The following is a 10,059-nucleotide window of genomic DNA, read 5'->3' on the forward strand; positions in this document are numbered from 1 at the left end:
GAAAGACCAATTTCCTTGTGGATTCGACCCTACTTCCCTATCTGCATAAGTTAGTGGACTTAGGTAATTATTTTTGATTAGGTGATACGACTTTAGCCTGTCAAAATTTGGCGCCGTTGCCGGGGAAACGGTTTTATTTTTATTTCTGATTGTTTTTATAGTTTAGATTATTTTTCTCTTTGCCTCAAAGGACATTAGTTCTTTGAGGTAGTACTAATATCTGTCTTCTTAGTTCTTTGTTTATGCCCAGGTGTTCCAGATCAAGTTACATTCCATTCGATCCTGAGATCGAACGCTCGTTTCATAGACAGAAGAATCTTTACAGGCAGATCTTAGCAGGTTCCGGGAGTAGTAATATTCCTGGAAATCCATTACCTACTTCTAGTGATTCGGAGCATTCTTCTGATTCAGAACTAGAGATGGGTACACCACCTCCACCTCGTAAGCTTAGCGATTATTCGCAACCATCGCTGACAGATTTTCCGCATCTTTCTCCTACGCCCGATCTCGAGGGAGTCCAGTTCGAGATCAAGCCCCAGTTCATAACGATGATAGAAAGAAAGCAATTCAGTGGAGCAAAGGGTGAAGATCCTAATCTTCACATTGCAGATTTCTGTCAATATTGCAATACTATTAGGCAGAATGGGGTAACGCAGGATTAAATCAGGGAGATTCTTTTTCCCTTTTCTTTATGTGGAAAAGCTAAATTATGGTTTAATGGTTTGAATAGAGCTGCACTTGGTATTACTAACTGGGAGACTCTTGCGTTGAATTTTTATAACAAATATTACCCTGCAGAGAAAACAGCTTTATTGAGAAGCGCCATCCAGAATTTTGCCCAAGAGACAGATGAAGCATTATATGAAGCTTGGGAAAGATTCAAATATCTGCAGAGGGAGTGTCCCCACCACAATTTAGCGAAGTGGCAACTGATTCAAGCTTTTTACAATGGATTAGGAAATGCATCTAGGACAATTTTAGATTCCGCAGCTAGCGGTAGATTTATGAATTTAAATGTTGATGATGCAGGTCAGGTTATTGAAGATATGGCAATCCATAATTCCCAATATGGGAATGCTAGAGGTTTTGCTAACAAGGGCAAGCATCATGTTGATTCAGTCACTCTATTGCAAGCCCAACTTACTTCTATTTGTCAGAAACTAGATAACCTTACTACTAACAATTCCAATTCTGTTGCTAATGTTTCTGCTGTTTCTAATAATGCTAACGATGCTTTCTGTGAAAATTGTGGAAGTGTAGGTCATTATGAACAAGATTGCAGGAGTTCAATGGAGCAAGTTAATGCTTTCCAAACTTATAAGCAAAATAACCCATACTCCAATTCCTACAATCCTGGCTACCGGAACCATCCCTACCTATCTTACCGTAGCACTAATGTTCAAAATCCTCCACCTCCACAACAACCACAACAAGCACCCCCTCCACAGCAGAAATATTACCATCCTCATGCTAATCAGAAACCCCCATCACAGCCCCCTACTACATCTTCTGACCCTGCTTTATCAGAAATTAGGGCAATGCTGACCAATATGCAAAAACATATGGAGAGTAGAGACCAACAGATTGACTCTATTATAGCCCATAATAAAGTCATGGACACCCAAATAGCACAATTGTCCTCTACCCTTCAATCTCGTCAGCAGGGAGCTTTACCAGCGCAAGGAATGCAACCTACGGATCATGCAAATGCAATCACCCTAAGGAGTGGTTCACACTACGATGGGCCCCAAATGCCCAAAGAGGATGAACCTGAATTATCTAATATTGCTAATCCTGATTCCGTTGTACCAATTTCCCCTGCAGGGCTGCAGGGTAAAATTCCTGAAGCTAATATTTTTGATGATTCATTGCAGGGTACAACCCCAGGGAAGGATGCACCCCAGGGAAAGAGTAGGGAAGCACCACCAGTTATCAAATTACCATTCCCTAATCGCCAACTAAAGACTAAGTTGGACAAGCAGTTTGGTAAGTTTCTGGAGGTTGTTAAAAATTTGCAGGTAACGGTTCCTTTTACTGAACTTATTACACAGGTTCCTGCATACGCTAAATTTATGAAAGATATTTTGACTAGGAAGAGGGCCTTTAATGAAGTAGAAACTGTAGCTTTTACTGAGGAGTGTAGTGTATTGTTACAAAATAAATCTCCTCCTAAATTAAAGGATCCTGGTAGTTTTTCTATCCCTTGTCATATTGGTAATGTCTTCATAGATAAAGCATTATGTGATTTGGGTGCTTCTGTTAGTGTAATGACATCGTCTATCTGTTCTAAATTGAATATGGGTGAACTAAAAATTACTAATATCACTTTGCAAATGGCAGACCGTTCTGTTAAATATCCCCTAGGTATTTTAGAGGACGTCCCTGTTAGAGTTGGTAAATTTTTCATCCCCGTTGACTTTGTTGTTTTAGACATGGCTGAGGACACACAAATACCCATTATATTAGGTAGGCCTTTTCTCCATACTGCAGGAGCCATTATAGATGTTAAAAATGGTAAACTAACCCTATATGTTGGTGATGATAATATTACTTTTAATTTAGGGAAGGTTTTAAAAGGTCCTATGCTTGAGGAAAACTGTTGTTTAATTGATGTATTAGATATAATGGATGATATTTGTGATGATAGCTTGACACAGATCCTTTCAAGGGATCCCTTGGAAGAAATACTTTTTGGTAATTTGTCTGCAGGTGATGCGAGTATCTGGAGCAAGGAGGTGGATATCATTGAGAAAGCACTTGCCATAGAAGAACTGGATGATAAGGAAAATAAGAAGGTAGTAAAATTAGTTCAGGAATCGAAACCTGCAGAGGTAAAGAAACCTGAACTGAAACCTCTCCCTTCTCATTTAAAATATGTTTTTCTTGATGAGCAGGAAATGCACCCTGTGATCATCAGTACTGCACTTGATGACCCACAAACTTCCCAACTTCTAGAGGTTCTCCGAACCCACAAAAGGGCAATAGGGTACAGTATTGATGATCTCAAGGGTATAAGCCCAGATTTTTGTATGCACAGGATACACCTAGAGGACAACTACAAGCCCTGCATTCAACCCTAGAGGAGGTTGAATCCTAACATGCAAGAGGTAGTCAAGAAAGAGGTTATGAAATTACTTGATGCAGGTATTATCTATCCTATTTCTGACTCTAAATGGGTAAGTCCTGTACAGGTGGTTCCTAAGAAGGGTGGGATGACTGTAATAAAAAACGATAAAAATGAATTAATTCCCACTAGAACTGTTACAGGGTGGCGTATGTGCATTGACTATCGTAGATTAAATATCGCCACTAAAAAGGACCACTTCCCTCTCCCCTTTATTGATCAAATGCTTGAGAGGTTAGCAAATCATAAGTTCTTTTGCTATTTGGATGGGTATTCGGGATTTTTCCAAATCCCGATCCACCCTGACGACCAGGAAAAGACTACATTTACATGCCCTTATGGCACTTTTGCATATCGTAGAATGCCTTTTGGTTTATGTAATGCACCTGCTACATTTCAACGTTGCATGATGAGTATCTTTTCTGAGTTCATAGAGTCTATCATGGAAGTCTTTATGGATGATTTTAGTGTTTATGGTTCTTCATTTGATGCATGTCTAATTAACCTTGCTAAAATCCTGAAAAGATGTGAAGAATGCAATTTGGTTTTAAATTGGGAGAAATGTCACTTTATGGTGACAGAGGGAGTAGTCCTAGGTCACATTGTATCTGATAAGGGCATACAGGTAGACAGAGCTAAAATTTCGGTGATTGAGCAATTACCTCCCCCAGTTAATGTTAAGGGAGTTAGGAGTTTCTTAGGTCATGCGGGGTTTTATCGCCGTTTCATCAAAGATTTTTCTAAAATTGCCAAACCACTGACTCAGCTTTTACTTAAGGATGCCCCTTTTGTTTTTACTGATGAGTGTCTTGAGTCTTTCAACAGGATTAAGCAGGCTTTAATATCGGCGCCCATCATATGTGCTCCCGATTGGACTCTTCCCTTCGAGATCATGTGCGATGCAAGCGATTTTGCTTTAGGAGCCGTGCTTGGACAGAGGAAGGACAAAGTTTTACATGCTATCTACTATGCTAGTAAAACTTTGGATGAGGCTCAAGTTAATTATGCCACCACGGAGAAGGAGTTTTTAGCTGTCATTTATGCTTTAGAAAAATTTAGATCATATCTAGTTGGTTCTAAAGTTATTGTTTTTACTGACCATGCAGCTCTAAAGTACTTGATAGCCAAAGCTGAATCGAAGCCTAGGCTACTCCGGTGGGTTCTCTTACTCCAAGATTTCAACATTGAAATTAGGGACAAAAAGGGTGCAGAGAACGTTGTGGCAGACCACTTGTCACGAATCAGGTATGATGAGGGTAAGGATTTTCTCCCTATAGATGATTCCTTCCCTGATGACAACCTGTATGCAGTAGTAGAGCAACACCCCTGGTATGCCGATTTTGCAAATTATTTAGTGGGTGGTACTCTACCTCTTGACTTGTCCTACCAACAAAAGAAGAAATTCCTGTATGATGTTAAACATTATTTTTGGGATGATCCTTTTTTGTTTCGTGAGTGTGCAGATGGATTATTTCGCAGGTGTGTCCCCGAATGGGAGGTACATGGTATTCTCACTAGCTGCCACACTTCACGTTATGGAGGACATCATGGTCCCTCTAAAACAGTGGCCAAGATAAACGAGTCGGGATTCTATTGGCCCACCATGTTCAAGGATGCTAACATTTTTGTGCAGGCTTGTGACTCTTGCCAGAGGACTGGCAACATCTCACGGCGGCATGAGATGCCTCAAACTGGGATTTTGGAAGTAGAAATTTTTTATGTTTGGGGTGTTGATTACATGGGACCGTTCCCTTCCTCTAGAGGGAACCGTTATATACTAGTCGCCGTAGATTATGTATCCAAGTGGGTAGAAGCCATTTCCACTCCTACCAATGATGCCAAGGTGGTCCATAGGCTTTTCAAGAAAACCATTTTTCCTAGATTCGGAGTGCCTAGAGCCATAATTAGTGACGGAGGATCCCACTTTCATGAGCGGAAGTTAGATACCCTCCTAAAGAAGTATGGTGTTTACCATAGGACAGGGCTAGCCTACCATCCCCAAACTAGTGGCCAAGTCGAAGTGTTCAATCGCGAGATTAAGGTCATCTTAGAGAAGGTGGTAGCAAAATCTAGGAAGGATTGGAGTGATAAGTTGGATGACACCCTATGGGCATATAGAACCGCATTTAAGACTCCTATAGGTACCACTCCCTATAGACTTGTGTATGGTAAAGCATGTCATCTTCCGGTGGAGTTAGAGTACAAGGCATATTGGGCTATTAAGGAGCTCAATTTGGATGCTAAGCTAGCGGGAGAGAAGAGGCTTCTACAACTTAACCAACTTGATGAGTTTAGGTTGATGGCCTATGATAGTGCGCGAGTCTACAAGGAGAAGACTAAGAGATGGCACGACAAGATGATCCTTCCGAGAGAATTCAAAGAGGGTGATAAGGTGTTGTTGTTCAACTCTAGGCTTAAACTTTTCCCAGGAAAGTTGAAGTCAAGGTGGTCGGGTCCTTTCACAGTAAAAAGGGCCAACAAGTTCGGTTCTGTAGAGTTGTTTGATGAGCATGGTAATGAATTCAAGGTAAATGGTCAAAGGCTTAAGATCTATCAGAACGGGGCTACGATTGGTGCAGTTGAACTACTACACCTGACTAGTTCCAGCTCACCTTGAGAATACTATGGTAAGAAGGTCGTGCGGGACCTAGATAAACCAGCGCTTTGCGGGAGGCAACCCGTATTTTATTTGTTTTTTTTTTTTTGTTTTTTCTTCTTTTTCTTATGAGAGGAGAGAGGAGGGAATTTAATGAGTTTTATGAGTTTTTTGGTACAGTTTACAGGAAAAGAGTTAGCCAAATTTGAAGGAAGAAGAATCGTCAAAACATGCTCTCAGGCCCGACCGGGCGAAGCTTCGCCCGACCGGGCGCGAGAGTTGACGTATAAGGACTTTAAATTAGCCCGACCGGGCGGAATGACGCCCGGCCGGGCGCGAGAAGAAGCCTCGGAGTTGAAGAAAAATCGCCCGATCGGGCAAGCACACGCCCGATTGGGCGCGAGAGAAGGAAATTGAGAAGGGCAAGATCGCCCGACCGCGCCCATCACCGCCCGGCCGGGCGCGAGAAAAGATGGGAATAGGTCATCAAGATCGCCCAACCGGGCCATCACCGCCCGGCCGGGCGCGAGCGTTAAAAAGCGGAAACTATAGATCACCCGACCGGGCTAATGGCCGCCCGGCCGGGCGCGTCTCTTTTTTTCTCACCCGTCTTCTTTTTCTTCTTCTTCCTCTTCTTTCCTTCTTTCTTTCTCTTATTTCCGCCATTGTTTATCTCTCTAAAACTCTAAATTTCCTCTGACTTCTCTCTAAGATTTCTCCTTCTTCTCTTACCCAAATTCAGAAATTTTTACATATTCTTACTCCTCTCTTCATCCTCTACACTCTTACATCAAAAATTTTCAAATTCCACATAATATAAATTTTGACCACTCAAAATGGCGGCTAAAAAGGCTCGAAGTTTGCTCGGGGGTAGCTCCAGCTCTTCCCAACAGTACGACCCGGCGCTCCAACTCCCTCAGTGGCCGACGATCAAGATCGCAACGGCGGAGCAACGGGAAAAACTCGAGGTGCTCTACGGACGCGAGGTAATCCCTTCACGGTGGTTACACCGCCCTACTTTAGAAGCTTTAGGAATTTTTGGTTTTGTTAGGAGATTTATGAATGATATTGGTATGAGAAAATTTGTAGATATGCATTATTCAACATACCGTGAATTAACCTGTGAATTTCTATCTTCTCTTGTTATTCAAAACCATAAAAGTGGTCCAAAATTAATATTTAGGCTTAACAATAAAAACATCACTCTTTCTTTTGCGGAATTCTGTAAATTATTTGAACTGGAACCTGATTTGAACAGACAATGGAATGCCGAATTTAAAATGGAGGATGTTTATTTAGCTTTAACTGGTATTTCACATGTTAACGCTCAACATGCTAGTGCTAGGCCCATTCATCACCCCGTCCCCAAATTGTGGCAAAGATTTGCCGGTGTGTGTTTCCTAGGGAGAAATGAACCCCATAACTGTCAGACCAATGAAATAGCTGTAATTGGCCATTACATGTTTGGGTATGAAAAACTGAACATCGCCCGGTACATCATTCACCACCTAGGTAGGCACGCTACGGCCAGCAACCACCACACTACCCCTATCCGTCTTGGTGGCCTTATCACTAGGATAGCCATCAAGAAGGTCGGTTTTGTAGAGAGTGGACCTCACCGGTTAACTAACATGGGACCTGACACCTACATGACCTCTAGGTACCTTGAGGAGCTTGGGTGGTTGAGGGTAGACGAGAACCAGGTCACCCATTGGTGCATTAGGACAGGGACTGAACAACCCTTGCCTATTTTTGCTTTGCCCAACCCTGACCTGACCGCCTTTCCCCCAGGGCAAGAGTCCTATACTTATGCCCTGTTAGTTGCCCATGCTAGGGGTGAGGATCCACAGCAGGCCCAGCCACCTCCTGTACAACCCATTCCACAGCCACCATCACCACCCCGACAGTCCTATTCTATCCCTCACGGTGACTCTAACCCAGTTTGGGACTTACAGAGTATTGGCCAGGCCATAGGTCGCATAGAGCAGACCCAGATCGAGCAGATGATTGGCTCTGTCGACCATAGGCTAGGCTACCTAGAGAGGAACCAGGGTAGGGGGCTCTACCCTATGTATGATGATTACGCTCGTCGGGGCAACATTCCCGACGATGCGGTTTACCCAGACTGGTTTCAGCCCCCACCCCAGGGATACGATAGGGATCCCACTGCCCATGGCATTTACACAGACTATTCCTCGTTCCATGGGTACAGACAGGACATTCCTTTTGGGGGACCGCCGGGGGGGACTTTTCACGCTAACTATTTTGGTAGTGGCTCTTTTGGTGCAGATGGTGCCGGTTCCAGTGGTGGAGCAGGTGGGTCCTCTCATATGGACCAGGATGAGGATGAGTAGCCAGCTGGGCTACTTTCGAGCCAATGAGGACATTGTCCGATCTTGGCTTGGGGGAGATTTTTGGATTTGGTATATACTTTTCTCTTTCCTTTTTCTTTATTTTTGTTTATTTTTGGTGTGTTTTGTTAGTTTAGATTTACTGCTTTTTAGATTAGTTTATTGCTTTCCTTATATGAAAAATACAAAAAAATTGAAAAATCAAAAAAATAAAAAAAATACGAACCAATGAACTGTAAATCATGCTTCCCTGTGCCCCATACTTGAGAAATTGTTTTTGATTCTTGGTATTTGATTGTGAGCATTGTGAATTTGTTGATCATGATTTGAAGTTTAATTATTTGGATTCCTAAACATGCGTCAATTTTGCCCAACTACTTGTGAATATAGTGCTTGACTAGTTGATTTGGTTAGGAATGTGTGTTAGTTCCTGGTATGTCAATGAATTTGAGTATTGGTTTGCAACTATGAGTAGTATTTCATAACTCACTATTATGCACATGTGGAGGACAAAGGCATTTGTTCTTTTAGGTGGCCTTCAGATTTATTTAGATACATTTGTTCCCTTCTTGCTACCCATGTTGTTGCCTTGACTTTTTATTGTTTTTAGCCACATTACAAGCCTATTTTGCCCCATTGGTTACTAGTCCCAAGCTTGGCTTGGGGGAGCTATTAGTGAGTGAGGTGAGGGAGTTTGTAGTGTGCACATTATTTGCACAATTTGGGTGGGTTGGAGAAGTTATTTGTTCTTGATCATATTTTTATTTTGATGAGTTTTATTGTGTATATATTTGGAAAATAAAAGTGTGATGAAAAAGAAAAAAAAAGAGAAGTTCAAAAAAAAAGTGAGAAAATAAAAAAAAAAAAAAGAAAGTGAACTTCTAGAAAAAAAATGAAAAAAAGAGCAAAAAGAGAAAAAAGTTTGATGTTCAAATTGTCTAAGTGAAGGTTTATCGAAAGAAAAGAAAAAAATTTTTGAGTTTCATTGTAAATATTTGAATTTTGAGTTCTAAGTTTGTTTATTCACTCTTATTCCATATTATCATATTTTTTTTATGAGTGAAATTGTAAGTTTTGGGATTGATTTTTATGATTGGAGTATGTTTGGTGATTTATGTTGGAGTTAGTTTTGTTGGAGATGATTATGGCCATTATTTTTGGTCATGGGTTTATTAGGATATGGCTCCCTTTTTGCATAGCTTTTCTCTCACATATTCCCAAATTTTTCCTACCCTTTTACCCTAGCCTTACATTACAAGCTTTAAAGACCTTTTGACCTTGTGCATAGAGTTGTGTAAATATGAAAGTGTTGTTTATCAATGCAAGTTATGACTTGACATATTCCGAGTCGACTATTAGGTTGAGTGTATGTCTTTTTAAACACACGAGTGTTGTGAGTTTGGGAGGGCATTGTTCACATTAAAGGGGTTGGGATGGAGAGCGATCGAGTACATCTTTTACTCGCCACATAAATGAGAGTTGAGTGTGTGAGCACTAGTCTTGAATTCTATATGCTCTTGTGGTTTTCTCTACTTGACAATTGTTGGGGATGAAGGGTGATTAGATGGATAGGATTGGTTGATTTTGAAGCATGTTCACTTGATTTGCCTTGAATCGTTTGTGCTCGATTTTTATATTGGGGTGAGGCATGTTTTATTTGTTCATTGAGGAGCTCTTTGCTTAGGGACAAGCAAAGGTTTGGCTTGGGGGATTTTGATGTGTTCATTTTATATATGTATTCATCCCCGTCCCTTGGTCGTAATTAGTAGTGTTTTTGGCTCTTACGAGCCACTTTTATTACTAATTTGTGTTTTCCAGTGCTTTGGTAGTTTTGCTTGAGTTTTGTAGGAATTTGTGTACTTGGAGCATTTTCCCGGGCTTTTCGAGGAGCATCTACAAGTATTGGAAGACCGCGACCACGTCCGATAGCCCAAGGCCGATTGGAGGGATCAAATCGGTGATTAAGGGCTCGGTTATGAAGATCCAAG

Source organism: Chenopodium album, chromosome 25 (assembly GCF_948465745.1).
Source record: "Chenopodium album chromosome 25, dcCheAlbu1.1, whole genome shotgun sequence".
NCBI lineage: Eukaryota > Viridiplantae > Streptophyta > Magnoliopsida > Caryophyllales > Amaranthaceae > Chenopodium > Chenopodium album.